Source organism: Pelobates fuscus, chromosome 4, assembly GCF_036172605.1.
Source record: "Pelobates fuscus isolate aPelFus1 chromosome 4, aPelFus1.pri, whole genome shotgun sequence".
Classification (NCBI taxonomy): Eukaryota; Metazoa; Chordata; class Amphibia; order Anura; family Pelobatidae; genus Pelobates; species Pelobates fuscus.
Genome location: NC_086320.1, coordinates 102565619 through 102589698, shown reverse-complemented (window position 1 = coordinate 102589698; position 24080 = coordinate 102565619).

The window sequence follows — 24080 nt, the reverse complement described above, 5'->3', positions numbered from 1 at the left end:
GAACTCCCGAACGCTCTGGAAGTCCAGCGGTGTTCGGATCATTGAGTAGCCGTTTTCAGTTCCAGGCTCTCGACGACCGAACACCGCTGCAGAGACAAAGGATCCAAGATGGCCGACCGCCGCATGGTCGGTAGCCGAACGGCGGCCACCTAGGAGAGCCCTTAATTACCGATTGCAACATTGTTGCAATCGGTTAATTGGTGCCACACGACTTGTGAATGTGTGGTCTACCTGGGGAGCCCGCATTCGTACGGCGAACGGCTGGGATAGCCGTGTTTCGTCGAACGAATACTTTGTATGCTGGCAGCGTATGGCTGCCAGCATGCGAACGGCCATAACACAGCACTTATACAGGTAAGGACATACAGTATACATTCAGCCTATGGACAACCTGCAATACATATAGTCCAGAAGTGGCTAGGTTTGCCACAGCATCCACGCAATAATCTCTCATAATAACTCCACACCTTTCCCTGCCAGGTCCAGGTACCAAAGCCTTATGATGTGGTGTCCAGAATATAGTGGAGGGTTTACTTCATTTGTCCTTCCTGCTCCAATCTCCTTTTCTTCTCCTTCATTTAACAGTCTTCTTTTTCTTCTGACACTGTCTTCTATATTTGGCTCCTTCACCTTTCTGCTTATTTTGCGCCCTTCTGCTCCTTTCTCATTCTGATTCCTTTCTGCTCCTTCTTCAACTTTACTTTTGTGCTCCTTCTGTCCCTTTCTGCTCCTTGCAGACCCTTCCTGCCCCTTGCTGCCCCTGCTCATTGCATACCCTGCTCCTTGCAGACCCTTGCTGCCCCTGCTCCTTGCAGACCCTTCCTGCTCCTTGCTGACTCTTGATTTAGCCCCCCACCCATCCCCCATGCCTCACTTGCCTAATCTATAGGCTGCCCCCCCATGCCTCACTTGCCTAATCTATAGGCTGCCCCCATGCCTCACTTGCCTAATCTATAGGCTGCCCCCCCATGCCTCACTTGCCAAATATATAGGCTGCCCCCCATGCCTTACTCCCCTAATATATAGGCTGCCCCCCATGCCTCACTCCCCTAATATATAGGCTGCCCTCCATGCCTCACTCCCCTAATATATAGGCTGCCCCCCATGCCTCAATCCTCTAATATATAGGCTGCCCCCCATGCCTCACTCCCTTACTATATAGGCCGCCCAATGCCTTACTCCCCTAGTATATAGGCTGCCCCCCATGCCTTACTCCCCTAATATATAGGCTGCCCCCCATGCCTCACTCCCCTAAAATATAGGCCACCCCCAATTCCCTTCTCCCCTAATATATAGGCTGCCCCCATGCCTTACTCCCCTAATATATAGGCTGCCCCCCACATGCCTTACTCCCCTAATATATAGGCTGCCCACCCATGCCTCACTCCCCTAATATATAGGCCGCCCCCAATGCCTTACTCCCCTAATATATAGGCTGCCCCCCATGCCTTACTCCCCTAATATATAGGCTGCCCCCATGCCTTACTCCCCTAATATATAGGCTGCCCCCCATGCCTTACATCCCTAATATATAGGCTGCCCCCCATGCCTTACTCCCCTAATATATAGGCTGCCCCCCCACATGCCTTACTCCCCTAATATATAGGCTACCTCTCCCCCATGCCTTACTCCCCTAATATATAGGCTGCCCCCCATGCCTTACTCCCCTAATCTATAGGCTGCCCCCCATGCCTTACTCCCCTAATCTATAGGCTGCCCCCTCCCCATGCCTTACTCCCCTAATATATAGGCTGCATCTCCCCATGCCTTACTCCCCTAATCTATAGGCTGCCCCCCATGTCTTACTCCCCTAATCTATAGGCTGCCCCCCCATGCCTTACTCCCCTAATATATAGGCTGCCCCCATGCCTTACTCCCCTAATATATAGGCTGCCCCCCATGCCTCAATCCCCTAATATACAGGCTGCCCCCCATGCCTCACTCCCCTAATATATAGGCTGCCCCCCCATCCCTCACTCTCCTAATATATAGGCTGTCCCCCCATCCCTCACTCCCCTAATATATAGGCTGCCCCCCCATCCCTCACTCCCCTAATATATAGGCTGCCCCCCCATCCCTCACTCCCCTAATCTATAGGCTATTTTAAACCCCCCCCCCACCCCATCCCTCACTTACCTGATCTGTAGGCTGTCTCTGGCTGCATGTGTTGCTCCCCTGCGGTTTCAATCAGCAGAGAGAAGCAGGGATAGATGCAGCTTCCTGTCCCTGTCTCTCTCCATACACTTACTGGCCGGCGCCGGTATTGCAGTTCATTTTAAATCTCACACGAAAAATAGCAGAACAAGCTGCCCCCCATGCCTTACTCCCCTAATATATAGGCTGCCCCCCATGCCTCACTCCCCTAAAATATAGGCCACCCCCAATTCCCTTCTCCCCTAATATATAGGCTGCCCCCATGCCTTACTCCCCTAATATATAGGCTGCCCCCCATGCCTTACTCCCCTAATCTATAGGCTGCCCCCCATGCCTTACTCCCCTAATCTATAGGCTGCCCCCTCCCCATGCCTTACTCCCCTAATATATAGGCTGCATCTCCCCATGCCTTACTCCCCTAATCTATAGGCTGCCCCCCATGTCTTACTCCCCTAATCTATAGGCTGCCCCCCCATGCCTTACTCCCCTAATATATAGGCTGCCCCCATGCCTTACTCCCCTAATATATAGGCTGCCCCCCATGCCTCAATCCCCTAATATACAGGCTGCCCCCCATGCCTCACTCCCCTAATATATAGGCTGCCCCCCCCATCCCTCACTCTCCTAATATATAGGCTGTCCCCCCATCCCTCACTCCCCTAATATATAGGCTGCCCCCCCATCCCTCACTCCCCTAATATATAGGCTGCCCCCCCATCCCTCACTCCCCTAATCTATAGGCTATTTTAAACCCCCCCCCCACCCCATCCCTCACTTACCTGATCTGTAGGCTGTCTCTGGCTGCATGTGTTGCTCCCCTGCGGTTTCAATCAGCAGAGAGAAGCAGGGATAGATGCAGCTTCCTGTCCCTGTCTCTCTCCATACACTTACTGGCCGGCGCCGGTATTGCAGTTCATTTTAAATCTCACACGAAAAATAGCAGAACAAGCTGAAAAATGCAGGGGGGGAGGGGGGGCAAGTGCCCTCCCTTGCCCCCCCCTGTGGACGCCCATGAGCGTGTGTGACTTTCGGTGTGTGTCTGTGAGTGAGTGTGTGTGTCTGTCAGTGAATGTGTGTGTGTCTGAGTGATTGTGTATGCCTGTCAGTGTGTGTGTCAGTGGGCGGGTGTGTGTCATTGTGTGTCTGCGTCATTGTGTGTGTGTGTGTGTGTAAGAGTGTGTGTCTGTCAGTCAAAGTGTGTTAGTCTTTAACAGGAAGAGGTGTGGAATTAGGGGGTGCCCGAGTTCCGTCATGCCTAGAGCAGCACAGATCCAAAATATACCACTGATCGTAGTGGCAATTGGGTGAAGTGACATTTGTTACTGGAGTTTTATATTCCTCTGCTGCTTTATCCTGTGAGTTAGTAGTCAAAATAGAGAGCTATACTATACTATCAGCATAATTAGCTATGCCAAGAAGTGATTTACAGGTAAGATGGGATTATTTTTTTTGCCGGAACAATATATAGATAGAATTGTCTGCTTTATGAAGTTATGCATGTTTTGTATATTATGAACATGAAAAACTGCTGCTGTGCAAAATATGAGACATACACTTTAATACACAAAACACACTGATATACATTTTAGCGGTCATTATAGAAGTCACTGGGCAAGCCTCTTTAAAATTGAATAAGCACTTTGAATGATTGGCTTTGCAAACCAACCACAGTGCTGAGTGGGTCTGCTTCAGTACATCAGTGGCATATATAATCCTCTACCAGCACAGTTACACTGTCCTTAATAAGACATGTGCTTATATTGATGTACACGCACGCACACCTTTTCTGTTTGAGTGAATTCATTCAACATAACAAAATATAACAAACATAGCAGTTAGCAGCACATCTCACATAAATATTGTATGAAACATATGAATATTTGGATAATAAGGTAATTTGATTGGTTTGCCAAACTGTTGCTATAGCTGCCCAACTCACAAGTGAAGCTACACTCTAAGAAATGTGAACTTGTCATCCTTGTGTTTTGTACTGCACACATCAGTGTAAGACACAAAGAAAATCAGGGGATAGCTTTTCATGTATTTTCTTGTTGAAGTGCAATAGTTTTAAAGGCTAATGGAGCAGATCATCAACTCCATTCAACTATATTTTGTTTTGTCATTTTTCTTAAACAGTAAAATATAGTATTTTAAAAGCTATACCATCATAACTGGGGGGATGTTACCGCTTTCACTAGATTTTCTGTTGGAATACACCCCCCTTAGGCCACTCCATGACCTATTGGGGAGAAAGAAGATATCTTTACCATACCTCCGAAATGAGTCAGGATGCCAGTGGAAGGGAGAAGGGCATGGAGCAGTGACACAATTGTGTCTAGAAAGGGTGTGTGTCTGCCGAAAGGATTGGCAAGCTAGTCTGGTGTGCATGCAAAATTGACAATCTCAGCCAATCGCAATGCTTTCCCATAGGAAAGCATTGGGTTGGCTAAGATTGTCAATTCTGATGATCTCAGCCAAGAAGGCTGGACGGGAGGCGGAGCCAAATTGAATAATTCCATCTCTATGGGGAAAGTTCAGCGTCTCCATACAGAGGGTGGAGTTGCTGAACGTCTGTGCTGCATGTTGTGCAGCACTGTCCCGGGAAGCACCTCTAGTGGCTGTCTGAGGAGTAGCCACTAGAGGTGTTCCTATGCTGTAATGTAAATACTGCCTTTTCTTTGAAAAGGCAGTGTGCACATTAAAAAACCTGCAGTGACTAATTATACTCACCAGAACAACAACAATAAACTGTAGTTGTTCTGGTGACTATAGTGTCCCTAAATCATATCTACACACTTGCAACTAGTTTGATAATGAAAAATTATAAATTTATTGTAAACCACCCAAAGACAAATTTGTCATAAATATATATATATTTTTTTAAATTACTGATCCACTTTTATAAATGGAGAGTTTACTGTCAGTAATAAAGTTAATAGATCAGCTGATACCTGCATATCTATTGTGCATTAACCGTATATCAAATATATTAATGTGGTTTTGTTCTACTACAATAAAACATAATAAATTTACATATGTTACTTCAGGACACACTGGAGGTGGAACCAAGCGACACTTACCTACACATATAGCTTCTTTACTGGCAGCCAACATGTCTGTCAATAAATGAGTAAACAGACTGCAGCATCTTTGTGTCAGTGTTTTACACTGAACACCGATACGTTGACCAGTGTACTCAACCATCAGGAGACAAGCTGGGCAAAGCTTTCATTTCACATTGACTGCACACGGTTCTGCCTGTCTGCCCGACCATCTTTACACATCACTAAGCTCTGTGAAAGATGGGTTGTATTCCGATGGTGTATATAAGGATAAAATGAACAGTGTAATTTGAAGAGGACATTAAATGTCAGCAAAAACCTGTAGAGAAAATGTACGAAATGTACCAAACAGTCCATGGTCGCGTTTAACCCCCTCAGAAACAGTGTTTGGAAGATGATCTATTTACAGTCAGTATATCTTTACACACACATAATACACACACACACACACACACACATAGACATACATATACGAGAAAACCAGAACTTCAACTTGTTTCAAACTTGTTTCTGGCTAAATCAGATAAAATGGCTCTGTCATCTTTTGTTTTTTAGTTTGATTTCTTTCCTTGTGCCCCTTGTATATGAATTATTATACCGCCTGTATTACCACTTGCCTTTATTTCTATTTATTGTATTTTCTTCCTTGCACTTGGGTGCCTCCATTTTGCTCTCCTCGGTCAATGATATCTGCAGTTTGCCCTTCTGTGGGATTCTTTTGATTGATGGATTGTGGGTAAATTAGCTTAGTAACTGACACTGCCATAACTATTTGTCCCTTGTCAAAGTCACTCATGTCTTTTATGTCTTTGACCATTTTTCCTGCTTCCAACACATGAAATTCAAGAACTAACTGTCTACTGAACGGGACTTTACTTAAAGCGGCACTGTCATGCTGAACTTGCCTTTCCCTAATCGCTTCCTCTTCTCTCCCTCTCTCAGGATCTGTTCTTCATTTCTTCCTGTCTGCTCTAGTTTTCTTTAAAACAAAAGACTAAGTAGGGACTATTTTGTCTTATGTATTTTTCCTATGCTTGACCAGCTTTGACCAGCGGAGGAGCAAAGTGTGCTCCATTTCCCGTAGTCAGAGCAATATCCCACAATTCTCACCTTTCCTCCGTGATCTCGCGATGCCTCATTTCACTATTACCGAACGTCCTGTCATTTAGACAGAACACCGGAGAAACTACCGATTTTCGTCCTAACAGAATGAGAACAGATTGTTCATTCGTGTTAGGACGACAATAAGTACTTTTAGGTTGGTTCAAAATTTCATTCTCAGTAGATAGCTCCCTAATTCACACGATATCAGGGAGCTGTGAACCATAAGGCTGAAAGACCAAGTTAGGTCTTTCAGCCAACTTTAATAATACTAAGTAAAAGCCTGTGGCTGCTCACTGTTATAAAAAATAAATAAAGCAACCCCTGAGTCCTCCCCGAGCCCCCACCTGTGCACCGAGAGTGGGGGCTATTCAACTAAATGGGGGGCATAGGGCCCCCACCCATGAGTGGTGGGGGCCCCAAAAGACTATGGGGGGACCTTTCCCACCCCCAGGCCTTATCCATGAGCCACAGGCTGCTCACTGTTTAGTAGACATGCACCTACTAACGGAATAGCGAGTAGGGGCATTCAGGAGCTTTCAATCTCCATTATGCTAATATGGGGGTCATATTGATCTCCATAGAGTGAGGGAGGACATGGGGGGCTTAGGAAGTTTTGGGGAGCTCAGCTCCCTGCCACGTTTATTTTTACATATTACAAGGAGGGAGCTACATGCCAGTAGCTCCCTCCTTGTAATAAACTGAACAAACAAACGAACACCGATGGTGTTTGTTTGTTCATCTGAAATCACTATTCATTTATTTGTCTTTCTGACAAATGAATGAATGAATACACTAAATTCCTGTAAGTTTTTTGGACAATAGCAAATGCCCAAGTGTGTATCTGGTCATGCGCAGGAATTTCACAGCGTTATCTAATGTGGGCAGATTGTCAGGGTATTTATATCGGCATGTATATTTATATTCCTAAAAGGAATGTATAGTATAAACAAACCAAGTGATAAGAGACTGTCCAAATTGCTAACGGAATAGAATAAATTCTAAACCCAGACATAGGTGACAGAGAAGATTAAATAATTAAATTTTACTTTCTATATCTAACAGATTCCCATTGTATTGATTCCCATTGCATTTTAGTTCACAAACTGTCATATTAGAAATTACAGCAGAATTTGGAGACACATAGTCTGAAGAAAGCCCAAAGAAACTGTTAGATCTGACGAGAAAACGTGAGTTATGGTAACATATAGATAAGCCAAAATGACGTCAAAATAGCCACCAGGAAAAGTTAACTCTTTCCTGGATAGGTATGTTTAGTGGGACGAGACTGCCATCTATAGACCAAATACTAAGTTGCTATTTAAAAAATAATCCCACCTCTAGTGTTCCCATTGGTCTATAGCCAGTGACGAACAGAGAAACCTTCCCTTTAAAAAGTTAAGACAAAGGGAAGAGAGAGGCATTCAAGGGGAATAAAAAAAAAATCATTCAAAGGCAATCAAAGATCAAGAGCAGAGAAAGCAGTCGGGGGCAAAAGAGTCGGAAGCAGGCTAAGAGAGAAAGACAGAGAAACATTCCTTGACACTTAGCTACCTGAGAACATCTGGTGAGAATATCTATTTAACTGGTAAATATACTGGCCTCATTTTAATTAATTTAAATTAATTAAAATTGTTCTAATAGCATGATATATGACTGGATAAATCACGATCAGATTTCGGTATTTAGAAATCTTAGTTAATAAGAAATACATTATTAAAAAAAAAATATTCTGCAGATAAAAAACAATAAGTGTGTATTTCTGTGACATATCACATGTTAGCATATCGTGACATTTATCCAGCTGTATTGATTTGCTATAAAATAAGATTAAATATCTGTTTAGGCAAATAAAAAAAAAATATATCAGCTTATAGAACATGTTAGATTTATTTTTATTGGATGGTTCCAGGAAATGACTAATGACTGGTTTAAATGTTATTTTATTTAAAACTACATAAGAATAGATCTTAATTACCTAGGAGGTCTAGCCAGCATTGAAAGGGTTATTCTAACTGTCAGCTAAAGCTTTTACAACTTCACGCTGCACTCTAAGGAATTCTGTTCTCTCTGTGAAACTTTTTCTTTCTCTGTGAAGCCTATCGTAAATCTGTCTTGACAGCTATGTTGTAGATTCTATACTGTATTAACCAGTGGAAGTTTATATTACCATATTGTATTGCATATTCATATTATACTGAAATTCCATTGATTATTGTCATGCATGTTACTCATTATTATTATTTAAATTGTTAAAAATAAATGTATCTATTTTTATAAACAATTTGTGATTTTATTTATATGGTATACATTTCACTTACACAATACGTTCTTTGGGATCTGAGAATTTAAATAGTGGGAAATTCTCTCTGTTTACTATTATTATCCCATAAATATCCCCACAAGATGATGTGTCCCACAGGGACTTCATCTGCCCACACAAAGATGGCGGCGCACAGGACCTAGATGCGGGCACAAAATGAATATAAAAAAATAGGTAATATGGGCTTAGGGGCATTTGGGGGTGACTGGGGGGCAATTAGATGTACTGGAGTCGGGAGGGATTTTTTAAAAAAAACTGGATGCGGCCATGACAGTGCCACTTTAAAGGACAACTATTACTAAATTTCACTTTACCGTATTTATTCGAGTATAACGCGCACACGTGTATAACGCGCACCCCTAATTTTCGATTAAAAATCGGTATAAAATTTTATACCGATTTTTTATCTAAAATTAGGGTGCTTGTTATACTCGAATAAATATTCGAGTGGGTGCTCGATAATACCGACCGCCGGGCTCATTACAAGCCCGGCGGTCCTGGGGGGGCGGGCAGCAAGCGTTTACTCACCTCCGTGCAGTTCCTCCAGCTTCCCAGTGTAAATCTCGCGAGACCCGCGGCCAGCTCTGACGACGTCAGAGCGTCCAGCTATGCTGGAGAAAGTCTAATGGAGAAGGGAAGGGAGTTCCACAGAAAAGGTGCAGCCCGTGAGAAGTCTTGAAAATGAGCATCAGATGTGGGAGTACGGACAGAGGATAGACGTAGGTCTTCGGCAGAGCGCAGGGGCCTCAACGGGACATACTTGTGTATTAGGGAGGATAGCAGCATTATGTAGGTACTTGTAAGAAAGCACCAAAATCTTAAATTGAGCCCTATATCAAACTGGAAGCCAATGTAGGGACTGACATAGGGGGGAGGCATGGGAGGTGTGGGAGGACAGGAAAATTAGCCTTGCTGCCGCGTTCATAATAGGGGCGAATGCGAGTTATGTTTTTGAGATGGAAGCGACAGGATTTGGCGATCAATTGGACATGAGGGGTGAAGGAGAGGTCAAAGTTAAAGAGAACACCTAGGCAGTGAGCCTGCGAGGTAGAGGTGATGGTGGCGCCGTTGACTTGGAGGGAGACAGACACGGGAGTAGCAACACTTGAGAGAGGAAAGACCAGAAGTTCTGTTTTGGACAGGTTGAGTTTAAGGAAGTGAGCAGCCATCCAATTAGAAATCACGGAGATGCAGTCAGAGACACGAGTCAAGATGGGCGGAGAGAGATCAGGAGAGGAGAGGTAGATGTGAGTGTCATATGCATATAAATGATAATGGAAGCCACAATAGCTGATGAGTTTACCAAGGGAGGCAGTATAGATGGAGAACAGTAGGGGACCAAGGACTGAACCTTGGGGGAAACCAACAGAGAGGGGTTAGGGAGAAGAGGTAGAGCCAGAGAAAGAAACACTGAAAAAGCACTGGGAGAGGTAGGAGGAGCACCAGGAGAGAGCAATATCTCTTAGACCAAGATAATGGAGAATGAGAAGAAGCTGTTGATGATCAACAGTGTCAAAGGCAGCAGAAAGATCAAGGAGAATTAGAATAGAGTAATGGCCGTGAGATTTAGCAGCGATTAAATCGTTGGATACTTTGGTCACAGCTGTTTCAACAGAGTGACGAGTGCGGAATCCAGACTGAAGCGAGTCAAGCAGAGAGTTGGATTCAAAGAAATCTGTCAATCTCGCATACACAACTCTCTCAGCAGTAGCGATATCGGGCGGTAGTTGGATGGTGAGTTGGGGTCGAGGATGGGCGTTATGGTTGCATGCTTGAAGGATGAAGGAAATGAACTGGAGGAAAGGGAGAGATTGGAAACTTTAGTGAGAGAAGTAACATAGAAACATAGAAACATAGAATGTGAAGGCAGATAAGAACCATTCGCCCCATCTAGTCTGCCCAATTTTCTAAATACTTTCATTAGTCCCTGGCCTTATCTTATAGTTAGGATAGCCTTATGCCTATCCCACGCATGCTTAAACTCCTTTACTGTGTTAACCTCTACCACTTCAGCTGGAAGGCTATTCCATGCATCCACTACCCTCTCAGTAAAGTAATACTTCCTGATATTATTTTTAAACCTTTGTCCCTCTAATTTAAGACTATGTCCTCTTGTTGTGGTAGTTTTTCTTCTTTTAAATATAGTCTCCTCCTTTACTGTGTTGATTCCCTTTATGTATTTAAATGTTTCTATCATATCCCCCCTGTCTCGTCTTTCCTCCAAGCTATACATGTTAAGATCCTTTAACCTTTCCTGGTAAGTTTTATCCTGTAATCCATGAACCAGTTTAGTAGCCCTTCTCTGAACTCCCTCTAAGGTTTCAATATCCTTCTGAAGATACGGTCTCCAGTACTGCGTACAATACTCCAAGTGAGGTCTCACCAGTGTTCTGTACAATGGCATGAGCACTTCCCTCTTTCTACTGCTAATACCTCTCCCTATACAACCAAGCATTCTGCTAGCATTTCCTGCTGCTCTATTACATTGTCTGCCTACCTTTAAGTCATCAGAAATAATCACCCCTAAATCCCTTTCCTCAGATGTTGAGGTTAGGACTCTATCAAATATTCTGTACTCTGCCATTGGGTTTTTACGTCCAAGATGCATTATCTTGCACTTATCCACATTAAATGTCAGTTGCCACAACTCTGACCATTTTTCTAGTTTACCTAAATCATTAGCCATTTGGCTTATCCCTCCAGGAACATCAACCCTGTTACATATCTTAGTATCATCAGCAAAAAGACATACCTTACCATCAAGACCTTTTGCAATATCACTAATAAAAATATTAAAGAGAATGGGTCCAAGTACAGCTCCCTGAGGTACCCCACTGGTGACAAGCCCAAGCTTCGAATATATTCCATTGACTACAACCCTCTGTTGCATGTCACTCAGCCACTGCCTTACCCATTCAACAATATTGGAATCCAAACTTAAAGATTGCAGTTTATTGATAAGCCTTCTATGTGCAGCAGTGTCAAAAGCCTTACTGAAATCTAGGTAAGCAATGTCTACTGCACCTGCCTGATCTATAATTTTAGTTACCCAATCAAAAAAATCAATAAGATTAGTTTGGCATGATCTCCCTGAAGTAAACCCATGTTGTCTCTGATCTTGAAATCCATGTGTTTTTAGATGTTCAACAATCCTATTCTTTAACATGGTTTCCATCACTTTCCCCACTACTGAAGTAAGGTATACTGGCCTATAGTTGCCCGACTCCTCCCTATTACCTTTCTTGTAAATGGGCACAACATTTGCCAACTTCCAATCTTCTGGGACTACTCGTGTTATCAATGATTGGTTAAATAAATCTGTTAATGGTTTTGCTAGTACACCACTAAGCTCTTTTAATAGCTTTGGGTGTATTTCATCAGGTCCCATTGACTTATTTGTCTTTACTTTTGACAGTTGAAATAGAACCTCTTCCTCTGTAAACTCACGTGTAATAAATGACTCATTTATCCTTTTTCTGAACTGAGGTCTCTTACCTTCATTTTCATCTGTAAATACCGAACAAAAATATTAATTTAAGCAGTCAGCTAGACCTTTATCCTCTTCTACATACCTTCCTTCTTTTGTTTTTAATCTAACTAATCCTTGTTTTACTTTTCTTTTCTCATTTATGTATCTAAAAAAAGTTTTGTCCCCCTTTTTTTACTGACTGTGCTATTTTCTCTTCTGTGTGTGATTTGGAAGCTCTTATAACTTGCTTAGCCTCTTTCTGCCTAATCTTATAGATCATTCTGTCTTCCTCACTCTGTTTTTTTTTATAATTACTAAATGCTAACTTTTTGTTTTTTACTATTTTGGCCACATCTGCGGAGTACCACAGTGGTTTCTTGAATTTTTTGCTTTTACTGACAAGCCTAATGCAATTTTCTGTTGCCTTCAGTAGTGCAACTTTTAAATAATCCCATTTCTCCTGGACTCCATTTAAATTGCTGCAGTCTGATAATGACTCATTTACACATATTCTAATTTTAGAAAAGTCTGTTTTTCTAAAGTCTAAAACTTTTGTTTTTGTGTGGTGTGACTCAGTCACTGTTCTTATATTAAACCACACTGACTGATGATCACTGGATCCTAAACTTTCACCTACAGTAATATCGGATACCAAATCTCCATTTCACACTTTTAGTAGCAAGAGAGGGAGACAGAGTGCGGATGAGATATGAGGGAATAGGTTAGAGGGAACAGGTGGTGGGGTGGAAGGACTAGAGCGGAAGTAGAAACCTCTTCTGTTGTAGTAGATGCGAATGAGCATAGAACAGTGGAGTGAATGAGGTTGGGTGATTTTGGAAGATGTATTGGAAGGGGAAGGAGAGAGATTAGAGATCTCTTCCCTGGTTGTAGAAATCTTCTCAGTGAAGTGAGTTGCAAAGTTTGAGGTGGACAGAGTGGTAGGAAGAGGGGGAGCAACAGGGCGAAGGAGAGCATTAAAAGTGTGAAATAGGCATTTGGGTTGGCGGAAGTTGAAGTAATTTACTTCTGTAGAGGAAAGAGCCAGAGTGTAGGAGTGCAGCATAAATTTATAGCGGATGAAGTCAGGTGCATAGTGAGACTTTCTCCAACAGTGTTCAGCAGTTCTAGAACATTTTTGGAGATATCGGGTCAGCTTGGTGTGCCAGGGTTTTAATTGAGAACGTTGCTGCGTTTAAATGTAGGAGGTGCCGTGATGTCTAGTTGAGAGGAGAGAGTTGTAGAGCGAGGTTGCAGAGTTAGGGCAGGTGAGAAATAAACTACTACATTCAGATTGTTCCATGGCATGCTTGCTAGATAATAAGCCTACACTTAGAGTTATGCATCCTGGAAGACATCACGGTACAAAAGTCATGGATGGGCACTCTTTTACTACAATTCCCTATTAGTGAGTAACTTACAATTTCTCATATCAGCCTCTACCAATCAGAGAATACATTATGGAATTTTCAGATCCATTTCTGAAGTGGACAACATAGACTTACTATCCCCAAGGATACTTGGTAGGAGGTGGCTTAATTTTTTTAAACAGTAGATCTACATCTCTGTAGAATTTATACAGCAAAATACTATGACAAACTGAATATAAATATCTGATTTTATGTGTGCATGATTGGAAAGATGTTAATACAACCATATCAATTCAACATAATGCTTAGCGCTTCTGTTCACCGACAATTGAAAGTTTGAACCCAAATTATATTTGCTGAACACCACACTTTCAAGGACAGATTGTAAATCTCGTTCTCTGTTCTTTTTTTTCATACTTTTTATTTAAGTCAAATATCTAGGGAGAACTCCAAGATGAAATCTTAGGAATTAAGGAGCGAATGAGTGGATAATGTTGGCAGAATATATTGTACATCTGCGAAAGAATATATGTTTTCAATTAATGAATTATGTATGCTCCTTTGGCTTACAAAACCCTGTGTTTCTCACCGAGCCGATACATTCAATGTAATTTAAAACTGGAATAAGGAGGCAATTGAAAGGACACTAACATTTGTCTCATCTTAAGCCAAAGATTTTGCGTCATTAATATTAATGCGCACATCATGTAAATAGTACATAAGACGTATTTAACATATGTATTAGCTACATTTAGAAAAATCTGATGCATTAAGCTATTTTGTAGAATACTTTTTCTAATAATACATTCTTTTGTTTAAAGGAGAAAAATGTCATTAAAGCTATGGTTTGCTAGACAATTACTTTGTCAAACCTCAACAAATTGCATAATAAATGGTACGGATGCATCAAACATGAAGAGGAAGAAGGTATAACAAGTTATATATTTCCGTCTCACTTATTTCTTTTCATTTAAAACTGTACAGCAGCTATTGTTCCTAACAAACGTTCTATATTCCTCCTCCGGCTGCCAAATAAAGAGTGTACACATTTATCTATCAAACTAAAGAGGAATAATTGAAACGCTTAATATACATAGTGACAACTAATCTATGAACGGTGCCATTATTTATGATTATTTATTATTTATGTTTGGACACATGAAGCTATCATATTTTATTATATTATATTGAATATATTTACTCTCGCAGTTTTTTTTTCTGTCGCATTTATAATCTAATTGTTCAAAAATAAATAAATAAAAATTGGGTGTTTTTAAAGAGTTTTATGGCTCGTAGTGACACATTTTTTTGCTATAAATGGTGGTTTGTGTCAGTCCCACCTCCATAAATCAGTTGTACGAAAGAGACTGCTAGTCTATTTCTTTGTAATAAGAGAAACAGGGGACTGTATTGATCTTAAATGTTTTGTATCCTTAAATGAAAGCTTATATTTATTTCCCATTTTAGTGACCGTGTCGTAAATATGCCCAATTGTACATGAACTTGGTGGATTAATGATGATTGTAGATTGATCCATGCTAAGTATTGTTTAACCTCCTGGGGACAGTATGCCTTTAAATGTCTTCACTGTGCCTTGTGTTTCTTTGCTAAACTGTTTATTGTAAACTACTCTCTAAGATGGATAAACTCATAACTTGTTTTATTTTTAGCAATAAATAGGATTACCGGACCCAATAGCTATGGGTGAGGTTAATGTACAGTACTTGTAATGTAGTTGTATATAATTTCTATACAAATTATATCACTAAATAAAACAATGAAAATCACCTTTTTTTTTTTTTTACATTTGTATTATAGATAGAGCAAATGACAACACAATCCAGTTCAGTCCAGGCACAACCAAGGCACCCAATGCAAATGAGGAGGAGAAATAGAAACAACATTTAATTTCTCCTCTTCTCTGTATGCTTTCTCTATGCTGACTGCCACAGAACAGAACTTATACTAATAACTGATAGGGAGATGGAGGAGCCCAGGTTCTTGATAAATAGGTGTGAATTTTTAAATCTAATTTTAGTTTTCACATGTCATAAACGCATATTTGTTAAACATAAGGGAGAAGTAAACATAATAGTAAAAATCGTATTAAGCAACAGCCGTCCCTTTGGAGTATGAATATTATTATATTTCTAACAGCGATATTTACTAAAGTGAGAATTCAAAGTGAATTTTAAATTTAAGGCCATAGTAGTTGAACTAAAAAAATAACCGTCTTAGACTATTTTTCCACTTTGGTTGTTTTGACCTGAGATTCTCTTTGCATTCACACTCAATTCTAGCACATAACCTTGTTAGTATTTTTTACCTGCTCTTGGGTTTTTGCTCCCCCTTTAGCAGGCATATGGTTAGTTGAGGGAGACCAAAATTGTGCCAGTCTATTCACATAATGGCTTGCCCTCCAATTTTGGGGTGCTGTTCTGCCGCCCCGCTTTAGATCCCTGATGACCTGCATCTAGAGACACCAGGGAACTATCCACAAGCAGCACAACGCGAGTGCATCATTAGACATGTTCCCTGCATGGTCCAGATAACTGAAGGGTGGCCAGGACGCTTGTCAGGTGGTGGGTGTTCCCCCTCCAAACTCTTCCCACCTGTCCCGATTTAAAGACAAAAACCCCATCCCAGACGCTGTGTTACCCTTCCCCATCCCAGACACTGTGCCACCTTCACCCATCCCAGCCCCTGTGCCCCCTTTATCCATCCAAGCCCCTGTGCCCCACGTTACCCATCCCAGCACCTGTGCCCCCTTTATCCACCCCAGCCCCTGTGCCATCTTCAGGACATGTTGGGAGGTATGTTATGGTCTTTCTACTTACAATGTCAATTCCCTTGGTTTGCACAACCGCCTAAATAAAAGGTAAAATAATTAGATAACAGGTATTTATGGTATAAAAACAAGTAGAAAATGAACAGGGCTTAGCATGTAAATGAGCAAAACAAATTTCCAAGGTTGGGAGTAGTTTTACCAAAAGCTATATTTACATCAAAAAGTCACAACTATTTCTAATGTGAACAAAGCAACCACTTAGCTCCAAGCCTTTCCACTTCAATGACATCCAACTGGGACTTGAGACAGGTGTCTACTAAGGCTTAATGGTAAGTTCTACCTGACTGGCTGGTGGCTGGTTGGTGAACCGACAGGCAGAATCTATTGGTTACTTGGAACTTTTGACAGTAATATGACTCCAGTTTCTATTGTGATGTCATACTTCAGTATTCTTGCCTGCTTAAAATTCCAGTAGCAGATAGCATGTGTTCCACCAACCATTTTGTATGATAGCTTTTTTTAAATATTCAGAGAGTACCCTTCAAACTCACCTAAACTATACACGTTTTCTTGCTGCAGAGAAAAAGTACACCCAATAACTGTTTCCTACTTAGGTATGTGAGCATTATTGCCTTTAATCAAAAAAACAAAACAATAAAACAATACAGCTACCTTCTAAACATCTAGTTTGGACCAGAGCTTTAGGCTTGGAGTAGAAGGAGATCTTAAGTTAAGCATACACGTATCAAACTGTGTAAGTATTATAAAATACATTTTATTATATTTTTTTAATACAGCTGCAGTACTTAGATCACATATTTATTTCATTTAAGATCATTCAACCATTAAACCACAGGTTCGCCTACATTCTTCTTTTTTGTACAATATACAATGGAACAGTGGAGCGTTTATTTATAATTGTGGTACACCACGTGCAATACCAGTGATACACTTAAATAAACACTTAACTTTTTCTATACAGAGATGTATATTCTGTTTGTGGTGGTACCTTTAAGACAAAAATAAAGTGTACATAGTGCAAACTATTAACCACTTATGAATGTGATATACGTGATAACAAGTGAACACTCACAGATTCCAGAGCTATGGAAACCTAGCTCTGGTATGAAGCGCTTGAGAGTCTGTTTAGGGCGACCTCTCCCCTTTTTCCAATTGGATAGATGTATAGGTTCCCTTGGTATCTCGGAGAAATGGATACACAGAATATAGTGAAGTTCTGTTAGTGTGTATATCAACAAATAAATAGAGCTGTTATACTCACAAGAATAGAGCCTTCAAACTGGCTCAGTAAAACGGCTTGGTGTAGTTTAAGGGTTACACTCCCTTCTTTTCACCAGACCTTCTTTGTTACAGGCTGCAGTCAGCTGAGGGATCGGCCGTCTCCCCCATGCTTCCTGAGTAGGCCGCAGGTAGGCCTCAGGTTCATCCCCTGGAATCGGTCGCATTTTGTGGTCCCAGGCTCGGTTATGCATTGTCTGGATATTAAGCCCCAGTGTCTGGGCGTAAAGGCATTGAATTTGCAGGTTTTGCAGCGATTTTGCTTGTTTTTCAGGCTATTTAGACAGGAGCTCTGCTGAGGTGCGACCACTCAGCTTGGCTGTCAAGCTCCGCCCCCGAGTGTTCACTTGTTATAACGTATATCACATTCATAAGTGGTTAATAGTTTGCACTATGTACACTTTATTTTTGTCTTAAAGGTACCACCACAAACAGAATATACATCTCTGTATAGAAAAAGTTAAGTGTATCACTGGTATTGCATGTGGTGTACCACAATTATAAATAAGCGCTCCATTGTTCCATTGTATATTGTACTTGATTGTGTGGTGTTTTGGAGATTTGCACATTCAGTGTGGTAGCAGCTATAATAATTATTATATTCCATTTATGAAATCATTTTTCTCTAGAAATATATTTTGAGCTATACGTTTCTTACACGTCTATATTTATATTCTTTTTTGGTTTGGATTTCCTCATTCCTCAGTTATCACATTATTACTTAATGTGGGATGAACAGTCATATCATAAAGGGTTATTCACTAAAGAATTCAAAGTGAATTCAAGGTGAGTTTCAAATTTAAGACCAAAATAGCCAAACTGGAAGCATAGCTATTTCTGCCTTGAATTTGGAATTCACTTTAAATTCTCTTCAAATTCTCACTTTAGTGAATAAGCCTGGCATTCCTTATATTTTTTTCATAAAGCAAATATTGTATGATCACAATTTGAATGAAGCGGAAGAAAGTCCATTTCAGGAACACTAGGGGATCAAGAATAAAAAGTATTTTCCTAACCCAATAGTGTTAAAAACAATATTTAGGTGGCCATTCTCCCCTTGCCTCCCTTAAATAGGAAAAAAAAAATCTTTATTTCAGTGAGGTGCTCGCTATACGTCCGCTATACGCCCCCTATACGTCTTCTTGGCTGAGATCATCAGAACTGACTATCTCAACATTGGATTGGCTTAGATGGTCAATTCTGATGATCTCAGCCAAGGATACGCGTCAGGGCGAGAATTAATGCATCTCTATGGGGAATGTTCAGCATCTCCATGCATAGCTGAAAAGCCAGTGTTAACATTCAAAAGCCTGTAGGGACATAATATACTCACCAGCATAAGTACATTAAGCTGTAGGGTTCTGGTGACTATAGTGTCACTTTAAGTTCTACCTTTCCATATATCCAAAAGAATCCACACCAAACCAGTCAAAAACGAAACAATACTCTTTGCAAGCAAATTTCAGATAATTAAAATGACAAGTGAAGAAACGTGCACATTTTTCCAGTAATAAATAAACGCACAATATGAGATTTCCATATTATGAATTATTTTCTCCTATATATAGACATTTATTCCACTTACTATGCCTTTCACTGGTTTTGAAGGGAATAAAATGTTGTCTTGAAATTATGTACTATAAGCAATAAATTAAATTACTTAAACGTACAAACAAAAACAGCATCATTTACAGTCTGCTCCTACCACATCAAGACAGGCACTTGATACTAGCAGGCTGTATCACACATATGTTTTGACTTGCGAAGATATCCCCATTACAAATATATATAGGCCATATTACACGTATTGTTCTGATATGCAAATATAGGCTAATTCACCTCTCAATATGACACAGCAATCCACCAAATCGTGTTTACAAAAGATACACAAAGAGTGGGTTATTCGCTGAAGTGTGAATTTTTGTGAAATAAAAGTGAATTTCTAATTTAATGCCTAATTTTAGCTACTATAAACGCCTGGCTGCCTTGAAGATTTTAATTGAAATTCACTTTTAATTCCCAACAATTCACAAATTAGTGAGTAATAATCATGACAGTTTTAAATCAGGTTTGAAAGATATGAAGTTGTATATATTTTTTCCCCTTTTATTATACAAATATGTAACCCAAGGTGTTCAATGTTAGCAGATTGTAAGGGTGCAACACGCTTTAGATTTAAATGTTGTACCTTGATATGGATTTTGGAGGGATTTCTGGGCACCATATGATATATATTTAATTCTGTGCATATGCTATAATGCATACCCTGAATATTATAAAGCAGGATTGCATTACCCTGAATATAATAAAGCAGGATTGCTCTTTAGGTGAGATAAGCAGGACCTCAGCTGTAGGTCCCCCACTTTTTTTGGGGGGGGGGGAGGGTGTGGGGTGTGGAGGGTAGGGGGAGCTTGAGTATCAATGCTTTGACCTGAAATTGATGACTTTGTGCTGGTTGATGTAAAGGATGGATGTCATTAGCATTAACACTTAACTCATGTATTATTAAATGATGAAGACAGATCTGCCTGTATATATATATATATATATAATCTGTCAGTGTGTCTGTATATCCATCTGCCAGTCCATCTGTCTATGTATTTTATATATCTGTCAGTCTGTATGTCTATATCTCATATCACACATATTTGTCAGTGTATCTGTCTCTCAGCATATCTGTATATCCCTTATTAATGCTTCGAATGATTTGAAATCCCCAATTCCCTCCTATGCAGTAAGGAAGAGACACGTATTTTAAACAGTCCAGAAACTGCTCTATTAAAAGTCATCATAAGGAACGTTAGAATCGTCCGTCAGCCCAGCTCCACTTTGTACAGTTAACCTGTCAATTATTTTGTTTTCCTTTCGTGAAGTTTGCTTTGCAGTGTTTATTAGTATGTGAAAACCTAATTAGCGCAGTCATTACTAAAAGCATCACACTCAGTTCTTGAACAACTTACTCATCTGTGCTGTGCTAAAATGGATGGTGATTATACTTGTCTCTTTTGAATGACGGCAAATCATTTTGAACTCTTCTTCAAATGCAGACCATATGTATATCCCAAAATAAGTAAGAACAATACGAATTTACTAGATGAATTAAAACATTCACAAATATTCAGAGATGAGCTCATTTAATGTTCGTGTTATATATGATTAGTTTGCATTTAATCAGATTTAAACATATATAATGCTCATAATTATTTCAGACTATTGCTGGGATATACAATGCCACCTTATGTATACGGCAAAAGTAGAACTATGTATACTGAGATTTGCGAGTTTTGTTCTCTAAAGAAAGGACAATAATTGGCACATCCACTTCATGGCAAAAGTTGCTAGCCTCATCTGACTTCCTATTTTGTATTATTCAGTAAACAAATCTCAAAATTCCAATTATCTTTTACATGTTAGATTCCCATTTCCACCATGTGTCTATTAATGTGTTCGATAACATGCAAGCAACATAGCCTGGTTTTACCGTTTGTTGAAGGGATAGTTTTACCGTTTGCAGAAGGAATGGTTTTACCATTTGTTGAAGGGATGAGTAAGGGCAGTAAATAAGGGTATATATTTCTATCATTAAATTAGGACATTTGTTAATCATCATATAGTACATGGGAATTACATTTTCTTTCTGAAGATCAGAATGATAAAAAACTGGTAAAGAATGTTTAGTTTGCTGAAAAAAAAGGTTTATGAATCCAAGGAATGGATTTTATGGGCCCTACCAAATCAGGTGCGATACATATACTATATGCATATTTCTTTCCCTGCCAGATTTAAAGAGGTACTGTCACTTATGAGTATTTCAATAGCAATGACTATGGGAAAAGACATGTGGAGGATACTGTGTTTTCCTTATTCCTTATTCCTGGTGAATGAAACATCAGAAGTAAAGCACTTACTTTAAGTACTATTCCTACCAAACTGCAAAATATGCAAAGTGATGCTTGGTAGGAATAGTTAAAGTAAGTGCTTTAATGCATTCCCATAGTGCATTGTACAATTTGCTGCATGATACTTATTTTTATTCCCCCAACAGATGACCTATGCACTAGCTAGTGGCGGCCAAGACTTCATTACAGCCATCTAACTGGATGGTCGTGGTAATCTTTCCATTCTTTCAACTAGCTTGAGGTTGTTTGTCCCCTCTGTCACTCCACCCATGGGCGACTGGTGTGGGCTCTAATTTATTGTGGCGGAAGGCTAGCAAGTGCAGGCAAGCCACCACATAATTAATCCTTGAGCCACCAAGAGTTTTTTACTATTTGCCTGCTGGCTACTAGCACTGCCAGCAGGTACATCATTTTTTTGGACTTTGATGCACATCCTGAACAATATCCAACTTTTGTTCTACGAATGTGTCACGTCTAAACATTTGTTATGAAGGAACACAACTGCAGATTTCGTATAGTTTGAATATTTATTATAAAAAGTAAAAGGTAATGACTTTAATTCCAATTTACAGGTACTGTAGCTTTAAGTAGTAAATGATAACTGAAGTCCACAATTACAGGCACTGTAGCTTTAAGTAGTAAATGATAACTGAAGTCCACAATTACAGGCACTGTAGCTTTAAGTAGTAAATGATAACTGAAGTCCACAATTACAGGCACTGTAGCTTTAAGGAGTAAACGATAGTAAATTGCAGACACTGAATCAATAAAGAGTCTCTTAGTAGAATCAACGGCTTAGGTGATAAGCAGTCACAATAGCTGTTCCATAGACTTTAACCGAAGCAAGACAGATGCAGCTAACTGAGATAAAGTATGAGTTGAAGTTAGCTGTAACGGTTTTGTATTATCGAAGGATTTTGGAGACAGGAAATAACAGCTTGAGATGCAATGCTTATCACAGAGGTTTTACTTAGCTTCCGGCACATAGAACACTGATTCCCGAGATCTCCTCAGAGGCGTATGAAGAGTGTTTAATCTTTAGTCGTGGATGAGGAGAGGTGAAGGGAACTTTGCAGAGTCTTTCAGTCCGGTCTGGTAGCAGAGGCTTTCACAACGAAGTTGTAGCCGGGTTGTGAGTAAGGAACGTAGTTCAATAATCCAGCCCTGATCAGCTGGTGCAGTCAGATTAAATAGGCAGACCGTGTTATACAGGGGTGTGGCTAGGCTCCGTGGAACCAGGAAGTAAGAGGATACCATAGTTAAGGCATGACAGAATGGCCTAGAATGCAGCTGGATGGTTTTGCCTTATTTGGTACGAATGCCGTTTGGACTTTAGTGAATAACCCTGTTAATATCCATTAGTGACCATGGCTTAAACTGAGTAGATGTACAGTTATGGCCCATAGAAAACAGTAAGTTGAAAAATAATAAATACGCCTCTGTATATACAGTATCTCACAAAAGTGTAAATATTTCAAATTTTTTGTAAATATTTTTTTATATCTTTTCATGTGAAAACACTGAAGAAATGACACTCTGCTACAATGTAAAGTAATAAGTGTATAGCCTGTATAACAGTGTAAATTTGCTGTCCCCTCAAAATAACTCAACACACAGCCATTAATGTCTAAACCGGTGGCAACAAAAGTGAGTACACCCCTAAGTGGAAATGTCCAAATTAGGCCCGAAGTTTTAATATTTTGTGTGGCCACCATTATTTTCCAGCCTTGCCTTAACCCTCATGGGCATTGAGTTCGCCAGAACTTCACAGGTTGCCACTGGAGTCCTCTTCCACTCCTCCATGACAACATCACAGAGCTGGTGGATGTTAGAAACCCTGCATTCCCCCACCTTCTGTTTGAATATGCCCCCCAGATGCTCAATAGGGTTTAGATCTAGAGATATGATTGGCCAGTCCATCACCTTTACCTTCAGCTTCTTTAGCAAGGCAGTGGTTGTCTTGGAGGTGTGTTTGGGGTCGTTATCATGTTGGAATACTGCCCCGCGGTCCAGTCTCCGAAGGGAGGGGATCATGCTTTGCTTCAGTATGTCACAGTACATGTTGCCATTCATGATTCCCTCAATGAACTGTAGCTGCCCAGTGCCGGCAGCACTCATGCAAGCCCAGACCATGACACTCCCACAACCATGCTTGACTGTAGGCAAGACACACTTGTCTTTGTACTCCTCACCTGGTTGCCGCCACACACGCTTGACACCATCTGAACCAAATAAGTTTATCTTGGTCTCAGCGGACCACAGGACATGGCTCCAGTAATCCAATAATAGTCTGCTTGTCTTCAGCAAACTGTTTGCAAGCTTTCTTCTGCATCATCTTTAGAAGAGACTTCCCTCTGGGATGACAGCCTGGCAGACCAATTTGATGCAGTGTGTGGCGTATGGTCGGAGCACTGACAGGCTGACCCCACCCCTTCAACCTCTGCAGCAATTGCAACCTCTGGATATGACGCTGAGCACGTGTACTCAACTTCTTTGGTCAACCATGACGAGGCCTGTTTTGAGTGGAACCTGTCCTGTGAAACCGCTGTATGGTCTTGCCCAACAGGCTGCAGCTCAGTTTCAGGGTCTTGGCAATCTTCTTATAGCCTAGGCCACCT